The sequence below is a fragment of the Nicotiana tomentosiformis genome, chromosome 2 (assembly GCF_000390325.3).
Source record: "Nicotiana tomentosiformis chromosome 2, ASM39032v3, whole genome shotgun sequence".
Taxonomy (NCBI): domain Eukaryota; kingdom Viridiplantae; phylum Streptophyta; class Magnoliopsida; order Solanales; family Solanaceae; genus Nicotiana; species Nicotiana tomentosiformis.
The window spans coordinates 150,136,676-150,156,089 of record NC_090813.1 but is presented as its reverse complement, the minus strand read 5'-3'; positions in this window follow the sequence as shown (position 1 = coordinate 150,156,089).

Below are 19,414 nucleotides of genomic sequence, written 5' to 3'. Positions count from 1 at the left end.
AGGTCACTTCTTTTTATGAAAGCGCTCTGTCCATACTTAACACATGGAATGAAGGGGTCGCGTCCTAGAAAGGTCCGAGGCGACGAGATCTTACGGCTGATTTTTTATTTTTTGTTTTTTGGTTATAAAGGAAGAAGTTTAGCTAGGGGAATGAACAATTAAAGTTAGGCACAAGTTGTGAGCTATATATCTTTTGGGAGGAGTATTTTTGAGGTGTTGTTTGATGGAGTGGGAAGTCAAAGTGAAATGGCTAAATAGGTTCGAATATATTAAGAGTGGTGATTGGTCAGGAAGGGGTCATTGGGATTTGATTTGATTGTCTCAATGATAATATTTTTTTAGTTTATTATTAGATCTTATTAGTACTATAATTAATTAATATTTATTATAATAAGATAGTAAAGACAGGTGTTAACAGTTTGTTAAGGAGTTAAAATAGTGCATTGCATGTGTAAAAAGGAGTCATAGACTCACAAATGAGAAAGTTTGAATACAGAGTACCCATTCTGTCTTTAATGGTTTCTTTTATTATTGGTGAAGAAAGGGTAACATTTAGGTAGATCTTTTAGTACAGGTTAAATTTTCGAGAATTTCTATATAATTAAACCTTAACATAACTGTTTTATTTAGCATTGAACGTCAAATTTCGAATACATTTTATGATAATATGGAATTTGTATAATTTATAAAGTGACACTAAATACTAATCTTAAGCACATGAAAGTATACATAATTTACATATTTTCTTGCATTTTAATAGTACTAGTTTCTCGACATGCACGTGTATGGCGAATCAAGTAATATTACGATTTATAAAATAATATTAATATTCTTAAAATAAAATTTTAAGTAAATAATTATACATTAAAATAAAGTACAAGTTTTATAATAAAAAATTATCTACAAACATAAACAATCAAAATTTAATTAGATACATGCAAGCATTGAAAGCTTGTTAAAAGCAAACACCAAACTTTGCAAACAGACGATTAACTTAATTAAGCCAAACAATAACTCATCACCGAGTAAAACCTACTCATATAGAAGATGTTGACTAAAGGAGCCAATATTTTTTTTAAAGAAATAATGTCAAACATCTCACGGCAAAATGATACGTAGTCCAAGTCCTCACACTAAACAATAAATATTTTACTTAATTATAGTCTTTATTTGATTAGGCACAGAGCTAAAAAAAAAAAAAATTTTTTTTTTGAAACTTGTGACTAAATATGGGCATAATGTACCAAAATGCCCTTGAATCGTGTGATCTTAAATATGCCATGTAGAATATCAACTCGGAGCTAAAGAGTTACGAAATATAGAGGCATTCTTTTAGAATAAATTAAAAAAAATAAGACACATACATTAAAACATAAGGAGTATTAATTATTTATCTTCCCTTTTATCTGTTATTTCTTCACTAAGTACATGTTGCATTTGCGTGTTGCGCTATCTATCACTTTTTGCCTTAAAATATAATATTTATATCAAGTTTAAATACAATATCATATAAAGGTAAAAAAATCAGATCATCTGAAATCATTGCAGCATACGCAAACAACACCTACAGTTACTTGATTTCTTAAAATACACAAGATATTTTATTAAAATATTTTTCTCCATACAAAACTCACAAAGCTAAGGATATTTTAATATTGTGAAAAATGAGTTAAGAACCGGTATTTAATAAATCAGAAGTACTAAGCACCATAGCATACACCTACAATATTTAATTTATCAAAATGTTTGGAGTACCTAGTTATCTTTTTAAAGGTTTATAGATCAATAAAGTTAGATCATTCCTTCTAACCTATAACGAAGAATGAATCTGGCTTCATAGCAGATAAGGTAATATATACTCTTATTTCCACATTGTTGTCCAGTAATAAATAGGTCATCTGCTAAGAGAATCCTTTTGAAACATAAATTCTATCAAATGGCATCCACGAATATCATAATTTTTCAAATTCTAACTCATCATTATAGTTAAATAGTGTAACGATCCGGCCGGTCGTTTTGAGTATTATAACCACGTTCCCCCATTTACTGCTCAATTTATATTTTATAGTTATTTTATGACTTACCGGGTTAGTTGGTTCGGGTCCGGAAGGAATTCGTAATGAAATGAGACACTTAGTCTCATAATTGCAAATATAAGTTAGAAAAGTTGATCGGATGTAGACCTATGTGTAAAAGACCTCGAATTCGAATTCTGATAATTCCAACAGCTCCGTATGGTAATTTTGAACTTAGGAGCATGTCCGAAAATTATTTGGAGGTCCGTAGTGGAATTAGGTTTGAAATGCCGAAAGTTGAATTTTTGGGAAGTTTGACCGGGGATTGACTTTTTGATATCGGAGTCGAAATCCGATTCTAAAAATTAAAATACCTCAGTTATATTATTTATGACTTGTGTGCAAAATTTGAGGTCAATCGGACGTGATTTGATAGGTTCCGGAGTCATTTGTAGAAATTAGAAATTTTAAAGTTCATTAGGCTTGAATTGGGTTGTAATTCATGATTTTAGCGTTGTTTGAGGTGATTTGAGGTTTCGACTAAGTTCGTATGGTGTTTTAGGACTTGATGGTATGTTTGGTTGAGGTCTCGGGGGGCTCGGGTGAGTTCTGGGGGTTAACGGATCATTTTTGGCCTTGGTGAGATTGTTGATATCTGCTGTTGCCTTCTTCTGGTTTCTTTATACGCGATCACATAGATCCATCCGCGATCGAGTAAGCTTATTTCGGGCAGGGTTATTTTTGTTCTATGCAGTCGCAGAGGAAGGAGCGTGATCGCGTACGTGTATTATGCTATGCTTCGCGAACGCGTGGATGAGGTCGCGTTCGCGTAGAAGGATTTGAGCAGTGGACGAGGGGAGGAGATTGCTCTACGAGATCGCGTAGGTCTGAACGCGTTCACGTAGGTTTGAGAGGCAGTGTTCCGCGTTCGCGTGGAGTCAACCGCGTTCGAATAAGGCCAAATTTGGGGGCAGTCTCTTTTGTGCTACGCGATCGAGTGAAATAATCCGCGATCACATAGGGTCAATTTTTGGCAGTGAAAATGTGTGCTACGCGATCGCGTGACTTGGTCCACGATCGCATAGAAGAGAGGTCTGGACAGAGAGTTTAAGTTATGAAAATGGGACTTCGTCCCATTTTCAGTTTTTGACGGATTGGAGGTCGGGAAGAGGCGATTTTCGGGATATTTTCAAGAAAAACAACGGAGTAAGTGTTCTTAACTCAATATTGGTTAAATTACCCGAATCCATGGTTGTTTTTATCAATTAATTAGTGGATTAAGTTGAAAAGATTAAAAAAACCTCTTTGTTTAAATTGTGGATTTGAGGCTTGAGTTGAGGTTGGATTTTGGTAAAATTGGTATGGGTAGACTCGTGGATGAATGGGCTTTCGGATTTTATAACTTTTATCGGGTTTCGAGACGTGGGCCCCACGGGCAATTGTTGAGCTAAAAGTCGGATGTTTTATGGAAAATTAGCATTTTTCTTATGGAATTAATTCCAATGCATTTTATTGACTGAAACGAATTATTTGTGGCTAGATTTGAGGCGTTTGGAAAATAATTCACGAGGCAAGGGCTTAGCAGAATAAGAATTTCACGGTTTAAGGTAGGTAACAGTTTTAAATATGGTCCTGAGGGTATGAAACCCCGAATTTTATGTCATGTGATTATTTTAGAGGTGACGTACATGATTGGTGACGGGCCTGTGGGCGTGCACCGAGGGGATTGTGACTTTGTCCGTCCCGTGGAAACTGTATAGTTAAATAATTTATTGTTAGCTATATGCTCTCTATGTGTTGAAGAAATTTGACTGTAAATCATGTTAGAAATCATGCTTAGGCTATGTGATAGTACTGTTGGGACCCACAGAGGTCGCGTACTTGTTGAATTAGTTGCTAATTGCTGTCTTGTACTCAGTCATGATTTTTCTTGCATATCATTCCTCAGTCTTTCTTGATATTTGTTGATACACTATGTTATCTTTGTTTGGGCTGATCTTTGTGATTTTGGAGAGCTCGAGAGACTAGAGAGGTTGAGGATTGAGTAAGGCCGAGGGCCTGTCGGTGAGGTAAGCATGTAAGCTTGTGAGTTATCCGTGCGGATATTATAGCACGTGAGTTGTCCGTGCAACATGTGAGTTGTCCGTGCAGATTATGGCGCTTGGGCTGTAGGAGCCCCTTCGGAGTCTATATACCCCCCAGTGAGCACGGGTACTCATTGAGTGTGAGTGCTGAGGGCTGAGAACCGAGCGATTGAGCTGTTGTGACGAGTTAAGTGACTGCTGCCCTGAGAGGTTGTACTTGCTTTTCATTTGTTATTGCACTTAGTTGCTATCTGTCATTGTTGTGAAATTCTCTTAAGGATTTTATATTCGAATTACATGAACTTGAATTGTATAAAATTAATTTGACTTAAACTGCTGGATTTGAAAGTATGTCTATTCTTTACTAGAATTACTTAAAGTGAACTATAACTGTTAAGCTCGTCACTATCTTCAGTTCCTTAGTTATTATTGTTACTTGCTGAGTTGGTTGTACTCATGCTAAACCCTGCACTTCGTGTGCGGATCCAAGTGCTTCTGGACATAACGGGTGTTGATTCTCTCGTACAGTTGATCTTCCGGAGATTCAGAGGTAGCTGTCGTGTTTCGCAGACCTTGTCTCTCTTTTCCTATCTCATTGTTTACTGTATTTTGGTCCTAGACTATTATAGACCTTATGTTCCAGACTTGTATCCATATTAGATGCTTATGTACTCAGTGACACTAGGTTTTGGGGAGTGTTCGTATCAGTATTTGTGGGATTATGTATTGTATTTAAATATTATATTTTTAGACTTAAAAGAAATTGGGGTTTATTGAGATTTTCGGCTTGCCTAGTATCGAGATAGGCGCCATCACGACATGTTAGGAATTTGGGTCGTGACAAGCTGGTATCAGAGCCTAGGTTACATAGGTCTCACGAGTTATGAGCACGTTTAGTAGAGTCTTGAGGATCAGTACGGAGACGTCTGTACTTATCTTCGAGAGGCTGTAGAACCCTTAGGAAAATTTCACTTTCTTGTATTCTATCATGCGAATTTGTTGATTCCCAAAACTAAATTTCTGTTATTCTATTCTCTCATAGATGGTGATGACACGTACTACCGGATCGGACAATCAGCCACCAGTGCCACCAGTTAGGGCCGCGAGAGGCCGGGGCCGGGGTCGAGGTAGAAATCGAGGTGTAGCTCGTACCACAGTTGGACCAGCAACTGTAGTACCACCAGTTGCTCCAGCTCAGGAGCAGATTCCAGATATAGCTGAGCCAACAGGATCAGCTCAGGCACCAGCTGTGCTCATTGAGATTCCAAGCCTTCAGGAGACTTTGGCCAAGATATTGGCAGCTTGCACTGGTCTGGCTCAGGTGGTTTCGGCTCAGGCCGCACCTGCCACTTCTCAGGCCGGGGGAGGTACTCATACCCCCGTTGCCCGTACTCCAGACCAGGTAGTACAGGGACTTCAGATACTGGGGGCACTACCAGCCCAGCCGGCTGCAGCCGCTCAGGCGCCGGTAGTTCCTGTTATGGAAGATGATGAGTAGAGGAGACTTGAGAGATTTGAGAGGCTTCGACCTCCACCTTTTAGTGGTGCTGAGTCAGAGGATGCTTAGGATTTTCTGGAAAAGTGTCAACGGATGCTTCGGACATTGGGTATTCTAGAGACCAGTAGGGTCTCATTCACTACTTTTCAGTTTTCTGGGGCTGCCTTCAGATGGTGGGAGGATTACGAGAGATGTAGGCCGGTCAGTACAACACCCCTTACCTGGCAGCAGTTCTTTGGTCTATTCCTGGAGAATTTCGTGACTTAATCCCGCAGAGAGGAGCTGTGCAGGCAGTTTGAGCAGCTTCGTTAGGGTGATATGTCTGTGACACAGTATGAGATTAGATTTTCAGAATTGCCCCGTCATGCTATCTGGTTGATTCCCATAGACAGGGAGAGGATCATAAGGTTCATAGATGGCCTCACTTTTCAGCTGCGATTACTCATGACTAGAGAGAGAGAGTGTCTGGTGCTACTTTCGACGAGGTTGTCGACATTGCTCGTCAGATTGAGATGGTTCGCAGCCAGGAGCGGGTTGAGAGGGAGGCTAAGAGGCCTCGTGGTTCAGGTGATTTCAGCGGTGCTCCTTCAGGGGGTCAGTTTTACCGCGGTAGGGGTCGTTCTTACAGACACACTCAGACGGGTCGTCCAGCTCATCGTGGTGCATCAGCTAGCCACGGTTCTTACAGTACTCACTCAGGCCAGTCTTCATTCAGTGCACTACTAGCGCAAAGTTCTCATCATGCCTCGTCCGCTCAGGCTTCTACAGGTAATTCTTCAGGTTATCAGGAGCAGCAGTTCTGTTAGAGTAGGGGTTATTTCGAGTGCGGAGAATTGGGTCATTTCAAGAGAGATTGTCCTAGGCTGTTGAGTGGGGCTCTACAGCAGAGTTCTTGACTGACGGCACCAGCACCTGCAGTTACACCACCCGCCAAACTAGCTCGGGATAGGGGGCATGCAGCTAGGGATCGCCCAAGAGGGGGAGGCTGGTCAGGTGGCGGTCAGGCTCGATTCTATGTTTTTCCTGCCAGGCCAGATGCTGTTGCCTCAGATGCAGTGATCACAGGTATTTTTTCAGTGTGCCACAGGGAGGCTTCTATATTATTTGACCCTGGTTCCACTTATTCATATGTATCATCGTATTTTGCTCATTATCTGGATATGCCCCGTGAGTTCTTAGTTTCACTTGTTTGTGTATCTACACCGGTGGGCTATATTATTATTGTGGATCGTGTGTATCGGTCGTATGTGGTAACTATTGGGGAACTGGAGACTAGAGTTGATCTCTTATTACTTGGTATGGTTGATTTCGATATAATTATGGGTATGGATTAGTTGTCTCCATGTCATGCTATTCTGGACTGTCACGTAAAAATCATGACGTTGACGATGCCGGGGTTGCCAAAGGTTGAATGGAGGGGTTCTCTAGATCTTGTTCCTAGCAGGGTAATTTCCTATTTGAAGGCCCAACGCATGGTTGGAAAGGGATGTTTGTCATATTTGGCATTTGTGAGAGATGTTGATGCAGATACTCCTATTATTGATTCAGTACCGGTCGTGCGAGACTTTCTGGATGTATGTCCTGCAAACCTGCCGGGTATGTCATCCGACAGGGATATTGATTTCGGTATTGACTTGGTGCAGGGCACTCAGTCCATTTTTATTCCTCGTATCGTATGGCACCAGCTGAGTTAAAAGAATTGAAAGAGCAACTTCAAGAACTCCTTGAAAAGGGGTTTATTAGGCCTAGTATGTCACCTTGGGGTGCGCCGGTTCTGTTTATGAAAAAGAAAGATGGTACTACGCGGATGTGAATTGATTATAGGCAGTTGAACAAAGTTACAATCAAGAATAAATATCCATTGCCGCGTATTGATGACTTATTTGACCAGCTTCAGGGAGCGAGGGTGGTCTGGGTATCACCAGTTGAAACTTCGGGATTCGGATATTCTAAAGACAGCATTCAAGACTCGTTATGGCCACAATAAATTTCTTGTGATGTCTTTTGGGCTAACCAATGCCCCAGCAGCATTTATGCATTTGATGAATAGTGTGTTCCATCCGTATCTTGATTTATTTATCGTAGTATTTATTGATGATATTCTGGTGTACTCGCGTAGCCAGGAGGAGCATGCACAATACTTGGGTATTGTATTACAGAGGCTGAGAGAGGAGAGACTTTATGCCAAATTTTCTAAGTGTGAGTTCTGGCTTAGTTCGGTGGCATTCTTGGGACATATAGTGTCTAGTGAAGGAATTAAGCTAGATCCGAAGAAAATAGAGGCAATTCAGAATTGGCCCAGACCATCTTCAGTTACTGAGATTCGGAGTTTTCTCGGCTTGGCCGGTTATTATCGTCGCTTCTTGGGGGGTTTCTCGTCTATTGCATCGCTTATGACTAAATTGACCCAGAAAGGTGCTCCATTCAGGTGGTCGGATGAATATGAAGAGAGCTTTCAGAAGCTCAAGACAACTTTGACTACAGCTCCAGTATTGGTATTGCCTATAGATTCAGAGTCTTATACTGTGTATTGTGACGTGTCGCGTATTGGTCTCGGCGCAATGCTGATACAAGACGGTAGGGTGATTGCGTATGTGTCTAGACAGTTAAAAGTACATGAGAAGAATTATCCAGTCCACGATCTTGAGTTTGCAGCTATTGTTCATGCTTTGAAAATTTGGCGGCATTACTTGTACGGTGTCCAGTGTGAAGTATATACCGATCATCGGAGTCTACAACATTTGTTTAAACAGAAGGATCTTAATTTGTGGCAGCGAAGGTGGTTAGAGTTGCTTAAGGATTATGATATCACCATTCTCTATCATCTCGGAAAGGCAAATGTAGTGGCCGATGCCTTGAGTCGTAAGGCGGAGAGTTTGGGTAGCTTAACATACTTACCGGTGGCAAAGAGGCCTTTGGCATTGGATGTTTAGGCCTTGGCCAACCAGTTTGTTAGATTGGATGTTTCCGAGCCGAATCGAGTTTTGGCTTGTGTGGTTTCTCGGTCTTCTTTATACGATCGCATCAGAGAGCGCCAGTATGATGATCCATATCTGCTTGTCCTTAAGGACACGGTTCAGCACGGTGATGCCAAGGAAGCTACTATTGGAGATGAAGGTGTATTACGGATGCAGGGCAGGCTATGTGTGCCTAATGTAGATGGTTTATGTGAGCTGATTCTCCAGGAAGCTCCCAGTTCGCGATACTCTATTCATCCAGGCACCGCGAAGATGTATCAGGATTTAAGGCAACACTATTGGTGGAGGCGAATGAAGAAAGATATAGTTGGGTTTGTAGCTCGGTGTCTAAATTATCAACAGGTAAAGTACGAGCATCAGAGACTGGGCGGATTACTACAGAGACTTGAAATTCCGAAGTGGAAGTGGGAGCATATTACCATGGACTTCGTAGTTGGGCTCCCACGGACCTTGAGAAAGTTTGATGATGTTTGGGTGATTGTAGATCGGTTGACCAAGTCCGCATATTTTAACCCAGTTGGTACTAATTATTATTCGGAGTGGTTAGCTGGGATTTATATTCGTGAGATTGTTCGCTTACACGGTGTGCCATGTCCATCATATCAGATCGGGGCACGCAGTTTACATCACATTTTTGGAGAGCAGTGCAGCGAGAATTGGGCACACAGGTTCAGTTGAGTATAACATTTCACCCTCAGACAGACGGGCAGTCCGAGCGCACTATTCAGATATTAGAGGATATGCTATGCGCTTGTGTCATTGATTTTGGGGGTTCTTTGGATCAATTTCTGCCACTCTTTGAGTTTTCCTACAATAACAGCTACCAGTTGAGTATTCAGATGGCTCCGTATGAGGCTTTGTATGGGAGACGGTGTCGGTCTCCGATGGGTTGGTTTGAGTCGGGTGAGGCAAGGCTATTAGGTACTGACTTAGTTCAGGGTGCTTTAGAGAAGGTCAAAGTAATTCATGAACGGCTTCGCACGACACAATCTAGATAGAAGAGTTATGCCTACAAGAAGGTTCGTGATGTTGTTCACATGGTTGGGGAGAAGGTTCTGCTCAAGATTTCACCCATGAAGGGTGTGTTGAGGTTCAGGAAGAAAGGCAAGTTGAGCCCTCGGTATATTGGGCCTTTTGAGATATTTAAGAAAATTGGAGAAGTGGCCTATGAACTTGCTTTGCCACCTAGTCTAACAGGTGTTCATCCAGTGTTCCATGTATCCATGCTCCAGAAGTATGTCGGGGATCCGTCTCATATTCTAGATTTCAGTACAGTACAACTAGACGGTAATTTGACTTATGATGTGGAGCCGATGGCTATTTTAGACCAGCAGGTTAGAAAACCGAGGTCAAAGAGCATAGCATCAGTGAAGGTCTAGTGGAGAGGCCAGCCAGCCGGAGAAGCTACTTGGGAGATTGAGCAGGCAATGCGGAGCAAATATCCATACTTATTTGAGACTCCAGGTATTATTCTAAACTCGTTCGAGAACGAAGGTTTGTTTAAGAGGGGGAGAATGTAACGACCCGGCCGGTTATTTTGAGTATTATAACCCCGTTCCCCTATTTACTGCTCAATTTATGCTTTATAGTTATTTTATGGCTTACCGGATTAGTTGGTTCGGGTCCGGAAGGAATTCAGAATGAAATGAGACAGTCTCATAATTGAAAATTTAAGTGAGAAAAGTTGACCGGATGTGGACCTATGTGTAAAAGACCTCGAATTCGAATTCTGATAATTCCAACAGATCCGTATAGTGATTTTGGACTTAGTAGCTTGTCCGAAAAATTATTTGGAGGTCCGTAGTGGAATTAAGCTTGAAATGCCGAAAGTTAAATTTTTGGGAAGTTTGACCGGGGGTTGAATTTTTTATATCGGGGTCGGAATCCGATTATGAAAATTGAAATACCTCCGTTATGTCATTTATGACTTGTGTGCAAAATTTGAGGTCAATCGGACGTGATTTGATAGGTTCCGGAGTCATTTGTAGAAATTAGAAATTTCAAAGTTAATTAGGCTTGAATTGGGGTATAATTTATGGTTTTAGCATTGTTTGAGGTGATTTAAGGTTTCGACTAAATTCGTATGGTGTTTTAGGACTTGATGGTATGTTTGGTTGAGGTCCCGGGGGGCTCGGGTGAGTTCCGGGGGGTTAACGGATCATTTTGGCCTTGGTGAGATTGATGATATCTGATGCTGCCTTCTTCTCGTTTCCTTATACGTGATCGCATAGGTCCATCCACGATCGAGTAAGCTTATTTAGGGCAGAGTTATTTTTGTTCTATGTGATCGCAGAGGAAGGAACACGATCGAGTACGTGTATTAAGCTATGCTTCGCGAACGCGTGGATGAGGTCGCGTTCACGTAAAAGGATTTGAGCAGTGGACGAGGGGAGGAGATTGCTCTACGCGATCGCGTAGGTCTGAACGCGTTCGCGTAGGTTTGAGAGACTTTGTTCCGCGTTTGCATGGAGTCAACCGCGTTTACATAAGGCTAAATTTGGGGGCAGTCTCTTTTGTGCTACACGATCGCGTGAAATAATCCGCGATCGCATAGGGTCAATTTTTGGTAGTGGAAATGTGTGCTATGCGATCGCGTGACTTGGTCCGCGATCGCATAGAAGAGAGGTTTGGACAGAGAGTTTCAGTTCTTTCAGTTTTTGATGGATTGGAGCTCGGGAAGAGGCGATTTTCGGGATATTTTCAAGGAAAACAACGGGGTAAGTGTTCTTAACTCAATATTGGTTAAATTACCCAAATCCATGGTTGTTTTTATCAATTAATTGGTGAATTAAGTAGGAAACATTAGAAAAACCTCTTGGTTTAAATTGTGGATTTGAGGGTCGACTTGAGGTCGGATTTTGGTAAAATTTATATGGGTAGACTCGTGGATGAATGGGATTTCGGATTTTGTAACTTTTATCGGGTTTCGAGACGTGGGCCCATGGGCAATTTCTGAGCTAAAATTTGGATTTTTTATGAAAATTTAGCATTTTCTTATGGAATTAATTCCAATAAATTTTATTGACTGAAACGAATTATTTGTGGCTAGATTCGAGGCGTTTGGAGGCCAATTCACGAGGAAAGGGCTTAGCGGAATAAGAATTTTACGGTTTGAGGTAAGTAACAATTTTAAATCTGGTCCTAAGGGTATGAAACCCCGGATTCTGTGTCATATGATTATTTTTTAGGTGACGCACATGCTAGGTAACGGGCGTGTGGGCGTGCACCGAGGGGATTGTGACTTGATATGTCGCGTGGAAACTGTATAGTTGAATAATTTATTATTAGCTATATGCTCTCTATGTGTTGAAGAAATTTGACTTTAAATCATATTAGAAATCATGCTTAGACTATGTGATAGTACTGTTGGGACCCACAGAGGTTGCGTACATATTGAATTAGTTGCTAATTATTGTCTTGTACTCAGTCATGATTTTTCTTGCGTATCATACCTCAGTCTTTCTTGATATTTGTTGATACACTATGTTATCTTTGTTTGGGCTAATCTTTGTGATTTTCGAGAGCCCGAGAGATTAGAGAGGTTGAGGACTGAGTAAGGCTGAGGGCCTGTCGGTGAGGTAAGGATATTATGGCACGTGAGTTGTCCGTGCAGGATATTATATCACGTGAGTTGTCCGTGCGGATTATGGCGCTTGGACTGTAGGAGCCCCTCCGGAGTCTGTACACCCCCAGTGAGCGCGGGTACCCATTAAGTGTGAGTGCTGAGGGCTGAGAGTCGAGAGATTGAGCTATTGTGACGAGTTGAGTAACTGTTGCTGTGATGACCCAAAATGTCATCTTTAAATTTAATAATTAATTCTGTGTTCTAAGACCTCGAAAAGCACTATTTATCATTACTCGACTTGCGTGTGCAGTCCGTAAAACTTTTCCGGAAAATTTAAGGTGAAAAATGAATTAAAATGTGAATTAGAGCTTTAAAACTCAACTGAGTTGACTTTGGTCAACATTTTGAGCAAACAGACTCGGATCAGTATTTTGATAATTTTGTTAGGTTCGTATCGTGATTTGGGACTAAGGCGTATGCCCGGAATCAAATTCCGAGGTTCCTAGCCCGAGATATGGAATTTTGATGAAAAATTAAAAGTTTAAGTTCAAATAGTGACGGATGTCAAATTATGTGCAAACGACCCCGGAATAGAATTTTGATGATTCCAACAGCTCCGTATGGTGATTTTGGACTTAGGAGCGTGATCGGAATTTTATTTGGAAGTCCGTAGTAGAATTAGGCTTGAAATGCCGAAAGTTGAATTTTTGGGAAGTATGACCGAGAGGTTGACTTTTTGATATCGGGGTCGAAATCCGATTCTGAAAATTTTCATAGCTCAGTTTTGTCATTTATGACTTGTGTGCAAAATTTGAAGTCATTTCGAATTGATTTGATGTGTTTCGACACAAGATATAGAATTTGAAAGTTCAAAGTTCATTGATTTTGATTTGAGGTGCGATTCGTCGTTTTGATTTTGTTTGATGTAGTTTGAAGCCTCGACTAAGTTCGTATGGTATTTTGGGACATTTTGGAATAATTGGTTAAGGTCCCAAGGGTCTCGGGTGGATTTTGGAAGGTAAACGGAATAGATTTCGGACAAAGTGCTGGAAATTTCTGTTTGCAGAAATTTCTGTTGCAGAAATTCCGTGCGTGGAGCCAAGTTTGGAAGCTTATATTTCGCAATACATAAGGAATCAGAAAATGTGCAAAACATAAAAGTTGTAGTCGTTGGATTATAGGTTCCAGAAAGTTAAACTATGTATTATTTGGACATTTGTACAGAAAGTTATGATGGATTGAATGAAGGCTGGTAGAGTAGTTTCGCCAGAAATTCTGATGCATACAGCTGACTTTGGGAGCCAATATCTCGCAATGTATAAGGAATCAGAATAATTGCAAAACATGAAAGTTGTAGTCGGTGGATTCTAGTTTCCAGAAAGGTAAACCATTTATCATTTGGACATTTGTACATAAAGTTATGATCAATTGAAGTAAGACTGGTAGAGCTGTTTCTGGTGGACTTTTAGTGACGAAAAATGGACTTTTAGTGACGGATTGGCAGAAACTTAAGGACCAAAAATGGTCATTTCATTCATTTCGTTTTGGATTTTTGGAGCACGGTTCTTGGGCGATTTTTGGGCGATTTACACGGGAAAACATTGGGGTAAGTATTCCTTATCCTATATTGATTATATTTCATGATTCCATACTCATTTACATCATGAATCTGTGAATTTATGGATGAAAAATCAAGATTTTTGCAAAATCTTCCAAAAACGAAAATTTAAGATTTGGAGGTCGAGTTGTTATCGGATTTTGGTAAAATTGGTATAGGTGGACTCGTAATTGAATGAGTTGTCGGATTTTATAAGTTTCGCCGGATTCCGAGATGTGGGCCCCACGGGCAAATTTTGAGCTAATTTCGGATTTTAATGAAAATGTAATATTTTCTTATGAAAGTGATTACTATAATTTTTGTTGATTGTATCGAATTAATTATGACTAGATACGAGTCGATTGGAGTCGGAAATTCGAGGAAAAAGCATAATACTTGGTTAAATTGGAGCAAGTCGAGGTAAGTGACTTGTCTAACCTTGTGTGGGGAAAATTTCTCCTAGAATTGGTATTGATGTAATTATTGAAATGTGTTGAAAGTCGTGTGCACGAGGTGACGAGTGTGTACACGGGTTAATTTGCGAAATATTATATTTTTAAATTATGTAGATCATTGTTGCGCATTTATTAAATTATTTTATTTTGTTATATTCTTTATCATTGATGTGAGATATATACTTCAAATTTGTTTGATCTTTTCTTACTAATTGTTTTACCTGTTTAGTTGAAACTTGGTTTCTTTTATTCTGTGCATTATTTGAAGGTTGTTTTTCTTTAAATTAAATATTATTAATATGAAGTATTTGACATTTTTAAACTTGATATTGAAGCAACGTAGTAAAGATTTTGAAATATTATTTTCCTAAATTATTTACTCCTGAATATTTTTATACTCATTGTGAGGGAGCCGTGAGCTCTTTATTATGGAAGAATATTATTGATGAATTATTTTGACATGAGCTGTGAGCTCTTTATTGTGGAAAACTATTATTGATGATTTATTTTGGCATGAGCCGTGAGCTCTTTATTGTGGCAAACTATTATTGATAATTTATTTTGGCATGAGCCGTGAGCTCTTTATTGTGGAAAAATATTGTTGTTGAGTTATTTTGGCAAGTTAAATTATTTGAGCACTTGAGGTGCAAATTGTGATATATTGTGATATTGATACGCATGCGGTGTATAAGGTCTGGGTGTTGAAATGCATGCGGTGAGATAAAGGTGGCTTGATACGCGTGGCTAGTAGGGGTGACTACTAGAAGTCATGCGGTGTGATAAGGGTGGCTAAAACGCGGGATGCTATTTCGGAAAAAATATTTTCTTTAAATAAATTGTGAAGGCTCCCGCGGTGATATAAGGAAATGAGATATTGTGAATTTATTTATGATTTAGGACTACGAGGCGGTACCTCGGGAGTGCCCTTGTTGATATTGATTTATGGCCGTAGTTGCCTTTGATTATTATTGTGATTTTCATAAAGTTGAAGGAAATTCTGTTTTGATTCCACGAGATATTATTTGTAATTATTTGATGTCATTAAATGTGACATACTATTTGATTCATTTCCAATGTTATTTTATTTTACTACATTGATAAATATTTTATCATGCCATTATTATATTTTAGTAGGGCCTCACCTGACCTCGTCACTACTCTACCGAGGTTAGGCTTGGCACTTACTGGGTACCGCTGTGGTGTACTCATACTACACTTCTGCACATCTTTTTGTGCAGATCCAGGTATATTTTACCAGCCTAGACGTCATTGAGTTACCTGCGCACGGAGACTTCGAGGTATATCTGCTAGCGCCCGCAGACTCCGGAGTCCCCTTCTATCATTTTATGTTGCTTCCTTATATTTTATCTAGACCTTGACATATAGAGACATTGAGAATAAATTATTAAAAGCTTATGACTTATTTATACCGGGTTTTGGGAGTTAAAATTATTTGAATTGTAGTTTATTTATTTAAGATATTTATTATTATTCCGCATTGATAGGCTTACCTAGTCTTAGAGACTAGGTGCTATCACGACATCCTACGGAGGGAATTTGGGGTCGTGACAAGTTGGTATCAAAGCACTAGGTTCATAGGTGTCATGAGTCACAAGCAGGTTTAGTAGAGTCTTGCAGATCGTTACGGAGACGTCTGTACTTATCTTCGAGAGGCTATGGAACTGTTAGGAAATATTCACTTCTTTGACTCCTTATCATGCGGCATTGATTTAGCTTGAAACATATATCTTATATTCCTTTGTATCCACTCGTGTATGACATTGCGCACTCAATATCAGTTGTGCGTCGACGATTCGTGATGCCGCAGATGGACTATGAGGGAGCCAGAGATGCTCAAACATTACCTCAACGTGTGGTTCCGACTGAAGATGCGGACGTATTGAGAGATCACCTAGTGAATCATGTGGGGGTGCAACGGACGTTGGCTTCTGGTTGATTTATACAAGCTGTGAAGGTTATTATTGAGGATCATTGGACGTTGTGACCTATGACTTCGCGCCGAGTAGAGGGAGTCCACTACCAATGGGTGGATTGCGGGGTCATGTATTATATCAGTTTTGGCCTGAAATGTATATATGTGGTACTGAAAGGTTCCCTAAAATTTACACATGTTTAAGACCTGGGATTTTGTGGAGGATAAGGTTAGGACTTGCGGTATGTAAGCCTCCTTAATAATCCTATACTTCAATACCATTATAGAAAGAACTCTAAATTTATAGAAGGTCTACTCAGCGTAGACATCACTGTTGCGGATTTTGGGGTGCTTCGGAGTAAGTATAGTTGTTGACGAGATTATGGACTATGTGGTTCGTGCCAAGATTTGTCTGTATGGAGCTCTACTTTTGTGATCATTGTGTATAAATAAGGGTAAGGGTTACCCCAAAGAAGAGTCGAAGAGTATGTTAAGAAATGGGTCAGCTCAACAATGTTAAGTCAGCATAACAAAAGAAGAAATTTGCCTTGGGAGAGATAATTCACCACCGGTGTTCGTGGTAAGTCTATGAAGAGGGCAGGCCAGCCAATGCAACACCACCCACTTGGCTCAGTTCTCAGAAACGCTTTTGAAAGAGTTTGTTTTCCGGACTCTCCGTAATGCGTGGCGCATAGGGTTTGAACGGTTGCGTCATGTCACTATTGACGATTTCATAATATGCCATCAAGTTTAATAAGTTAGCCCGTCATACTCCTACTTTGCTTCCTACACCCAGAGGGCGAGTCCATAGACTCATTAAAGAACTCAATTATGATCATAAAATTTTGTACGACTCGGGAGCTACAAGCTGATACTTCATTTCTGCTAGTTGTACAAATTGCCAAGATATTAGAATGTGTTCGGGGTGAAAAAAAAGAAAAAAAAAAGAAGGGAAACTAAGGAGACCAAGAGGTCTCAAGGTTCTGGGGGATTCGATGGATTCTACTCTGCAAGTATAAATCATTATGGAGGGGGCTCGGGCAGTCGGCCAGCCGAGTCCGCACATCGGATTACTCGGGGTGCTCCAGTAAGTTCTTTTAATGCACCACCGACATGAGTTCCTACAATGGTTATTCCAGTTATCTGCACAGACTCAATATGAGCAGCCTAACCCGCAAAAGGGTTGTTATGAATACGGTGATACTAGGCACATCATGAGAAAATTGTCCCAAACTTGGGAGAGACATATTTCATCAAAGCACTCAAGCTACGTGCCCCATTGCAGTTACTACACCACCCAAACGACCAGTTAAGGGTGGAGGACAGACGGGTAAAAGGCGTCCTAGAGGTGGAGACCCAGCCGTTGATATATTTATTTTACGGTATGGCAGAGGTCGCTACATCAGATGGTGTCGTTACAGGTACGACCTCGATTTAATATAAAGGAATAATTTTCTTAAGTTGATTCGGTTCTCAATATCGAAACGAGTCTTTCTATTGTGCTCCACTTATGAGTGAGCTTCATAATTCTATAATTTACTTATGTGTTTACCCCTGTTGGGAGATTTTATGGAGATAACTACGCCTATCATTTCGTGTTGGTCACTAATAAGAGCTGCGAGGCTAAATGTGGCTTTCTGTTACTCATTTCGGTAAATTTTGATGTAAATTCCGAATAATTAATTACAAATTGTGAATTATATGCCTTACCGATATGGGGTTCATTATGTGTTGTGATTTGGTGTAACCGAAATTATTTAAAAGGAGAAAATGGAAATTTTCAATTGGCACAATGTGCATATTACTTGTGATTCAGAACCGAGGACGAGATCCTCGCATTTTAATATAAACTGATATGTTTAAATCGGGCTACGAGCTGCGGTGGAAGTTATATAAGGACGAGATCCTTGTGAGGAAAATTCTTGTGTTTAAGTTCTCTCTTGTGAATTTTAACTTGTACTATAGTACTAATAGGGAGTCATGCCTGTTAGGCTTATTTGAAAATTCTATATGAAATTCTCTCTGCATACTTGCCAATTTTATGTTGTAATTATTGAGTTTTAACCTACGAGGTAGGTTCCCTCCTAGGTGACGTTAAAGGTGACTCGTTAATTCGGGTAAATAATTATGAGGTCTTCATGTCTCGTATCTCGTTATCATTATTGTGAAGGTTTAAAACGAGATTTTTGTTAACATGAAGTTAATTGACGTTTTTGTAATTGATTATGAACAACTATTAAGACAAGATTGACCCAGAAGGGTGCTCCGTTCATATGGGCCGAGGAATGTAAGGAGAGGTTCCAAAAGTTCAAGACAACTTTGACTATAACCCCAATGTTGGTATTACCTACAGGTTCAGGATCTTATATTGTGTATTGTGATGCGTCGCGTATTGACCTCGGCACAGTGTTGATGCAAGACGGTAGGGTGATTGCCTACGCATCCAGACAGTTAAAGGTTCATAAGAAGAATTATTCAGTCCACGACCTTGAGTTAGCAACTATTGTTCGTGCCTTGAAAAGTTTGGCTCCATTATTTGTACGGTGTCCATTGTGAGGTCTACACCGATCACCGAAATCTACAATATCTGTTTAAACAGAAGGATCTTAATTTGCGGCATCGAAGATGGTTGGAGTTGCTTAAGGATTATGATATCACCGTTCTCTATCATCCTAGGAAGGCCAATGTGGTGGCCGATGCCTTGAGTCGTAAGGCGGAGAGTTTAGGCAGCTTAGCATATTTACCGGTAGCAGAGAGACCTTTGGCCTTGGATGTTCAGGCCTTGGCCAACCAGTTTGTCAATTTGGATATTTCCGAGCCGAGTCGAGTTTTGGCTTGTGTGATTTCTCAGTCTTCTCTTTATGATCGTATCAGGGAATGTCAGTATGATGACCCCCATCTACTTGTCCTTAAGGACATAGTTCAGTACGACGATACCAAGGAAGTCACTATTGAAGATGAAGATGTATTACGGATGTAGGGCAGGCTATGTGTGCCAAATATAAATGGTTTTCGTGAATTGATTCTCTAGGAGGCTCACAGTTAGCGGTACTCCATACATTCGGGTGCTGCGAAGATGTACCAAGACTTGAGACAACACTATTGGTAGAGGCGGATGAAGAAAGACATAATGAAATATGTAGCTCGGTGTCTAAATTGTCAACAAGTGAAATATGAGCATTAACGACCGAGTGGATTGCTTCAGAAGTTAATGATTCTAGAATGGAAATGGGAGAGGATCACTATGGATTTCGTTGTTGGGCTCCCACGGACTCAGAGGAAGTTCAAT